Here is a 2,719-nt window from a genome sequence, read left to right on the forward strand (position 1 = left end):
AAAATGAGAGAAAATTAAAATTGAAATTTGAATTTTTGGGATGATACAATCTAAAGAGGAGATAGGGTAGCGAACAATCCACCTTTTCTTTTACATAAGGAAAAATAAATTGCAAATTGGAAGACTAGTTGGAATCGAAAGAAATAAGAATTTAGGTAACGATTGAGAGATTAGTGGACTTATACTTAGATCCCTTAAGCTTTGAATCAATTTAAAATCCAATTTCTTTAACTAGGGTTGAAGCACAACTCACAACTCTTTGCCAAAACTATGAGTTTACCCCTAGGTTTTAGGAGTCTGGTAGCGAGTTAAGTTGGATCTGTAGATGTTTGAGGGTTAGTGGAAAGATACTTAATTGAGATTAGACACTTTAGGACACTTCAAGTTTAAACTAAAGTGCAGACATCCTAGATCTTAGAAGCACAACTTAAGAGATAGTTTATCATCCTAATTTTCAAATGACCCTAAGAAATCCAAACATCTAACCTCAGATTAGAAGATAAGTAGGACACTAGGCATGATGGTGCACTAGATTGTGACTCATGACTGATTTAATTAAATCAAATAATGAAATTCTTACCTTAACTTGACCAAAACTGAAACCAAATGCTCTGGGATTTGAGTTTGTCCTACACTCAAATCCTCCTGGCAATTGGGGACATTCCAGTGTCACATATAAAATTCTTATTCTTGATTCTTTATATGTGGTATGGTATTTCATTTTATTTGTTTATCTTTTTCCCTGCGATTTACCTGTTTCTATTAAGTCTTTTTCAGGTCATACTTCCCTCTTTACACAGCACATAATAGCTAAATTTAAAGGAGCAATGAACCTCTCAGGTGTACAGGTTTAATTTACATTACAGCATTTTATTTTAAAAGCATGTTATATTATTTTCATAGCCTGTTATATTGCTTCCCTAGCACATTATGTTCTTCTTTCAGCATGTTATATTGGCTGTTCTTCTAAACCAGAAGGTGCTACTACGAGGAGTTTGGAGCGAACATCGTGGACATCGCGACGAGGAACAATTTCCAGGTGGATCTGCCGCAACGAAACATCTTCACATCACATGAACACATTCACGTCACCTATTATTATCTTTAGTTTAAATAACAACTCATAGGATCATTTCTTTGAGCTTTTTGTACAACTCTGTTGTGTAATTATGAGTCCTAACGCATTAGAATTCCGAGGTTACCGTTCGGTACGGTGTAAATCCTCTTGTCTTTTAGGTTATATGCACAGTCTGACGTTATGCAAACATAAGTCCTAAGTCTTAAATAATTTGCAGGATTGAAATATCAAATAAACATCATTTCAAAGACATAAAGCCGAACAATAGGATAGTTGGGACATCTCTGGGGTTTCTCCTGGTGATATCCCCTACTTTTCTTCCCTTTAGATTCCTTAAATAATTGTTCCTATTTTGAGTCATTCCTATTTGATTTTTCTATGTCCAATCGTGAAAACCTAAACTTTGAAATCTTGAAAGCAAAACCACCTGATCTTAATCGAGAGTTTTCTTAAGTGATTTTGATCGTTTAAGATGTAATTAACTATAGGGGTTTGCCTCTATAGGGAACCAAGAACCCAGATAAAATAAATCCTATCTAATTTTTATATTAGATAGGGGAACTTGTTGGCCTTTTTATAAAATATTTCGCAAATCAAAACGGATGTCACAATTTTTTTAGTCTAGGTGATTGAATCTCTATTACAAGTGACATATTTATTCTTCGGGATAAGTGTATTACTTGTAGTATTGTATTCAATCACCTAAACTATTTAAAAAGTGAGACTCGTTTGGTCTCACCTATTTTAAAATTAAAATGTTATTTTTTTTTAAATAGAAATGGTCATATTCATATTTCAATTATTTTGAAAATCACAAAATTATTACTTTTTTTTTAATCATAAAGTTATTTGAAGTAATAAAGTTAAATTAAATAAAAGATTTTTAAAAGAAATAAATAATAAATAATAAAACGGCCGACACCCACCTGCCCTTAAAACCTATCATCGATATTACGGGTGGCAATATTTCTACTACTTCACTACCGCCTCATCAGGTCGAGCAAGTTGTTCATGTTACTCAGGCTTATGAGGATCAAGATGTGCAACAACCTATACCTGTCCGACCAACTTTGGAATCTATTGATCAGATAAGTCAATCATCGGATGAGAAATGACAGGTCTACACATCTAGAAGTAAGAAGAAGAATGGAGACCTATTTGAGCTTAGAAATCTGATGGATGATACTTTAGTTACTTCGGGCAATGGTAGTCACCTTACCAATTTGCTATTCACCTCACTTCCAAGAACTAGAGGCAGTGAGAGGACTAAAGTGGGACGTCCCTAGCACTTTTGTGCCCTTTGGTGGTTTTTGATTTTTTACCTTTATGTATCTTTGTTTTAATTGAGATTTGTGTGTGTTGTATTATGTGAGTTGAGTTTTCTTTTAGGTCCTCTCACACAACCTTTTTATATCTTTTCCGCTTTAGGAATTGATATTTGGCAGAGGCCCAAATATCGATTTCGCATGCGCTTTTTGGCCCCATGATGAGATCCCGCGTCATGTGCCTAAACTTCCAGAGCCCCCGTGCCACGATGTGATCGAACACTTGACCTGAAGAGACTTACAGTGACCCAGCCACCAACATGCCAAGACTTGCAACACACACACTCTCTCTCTCTCTCTCTCTCTCTCTCTCTCT

At 35.1% G+C, this 2,719-nt stretch overlaps 1 protein-coding gene across 2 annotated transcripts in view; it reads right to left on the bottom strand.

Moving 5' to 3' along the window:
• LOC110024211 (folate-biopterin transporter 1, chloroplastic) overlaps positions 1-2,719 on the bottom strand; it is a 42,009-nt gene that overhangs the window by 11,076 nt on the left and 28,214 nt on the right. The gene's annotated exons all lie outside the window — the stretch shown is intronic.

The sequence above is a fragment of the Phalaenopsis equestris genome, unplaced genomic scaffold (genome assembly GCF_001263595.1).
Source record: "Phalaenopsis equestris unplaced genomic scaffold, ASM126359v1 Scaffold000251, whole genome shotgun sequence".
In the NCBI taxonomy this organism is placed as follows: Eukaryota; Viridiplantae; Streptophyta; class Magnoliopsida; order Asparagales; family Orchidaceae; genus Phalaenopsis; species Phalaenopsis equestris.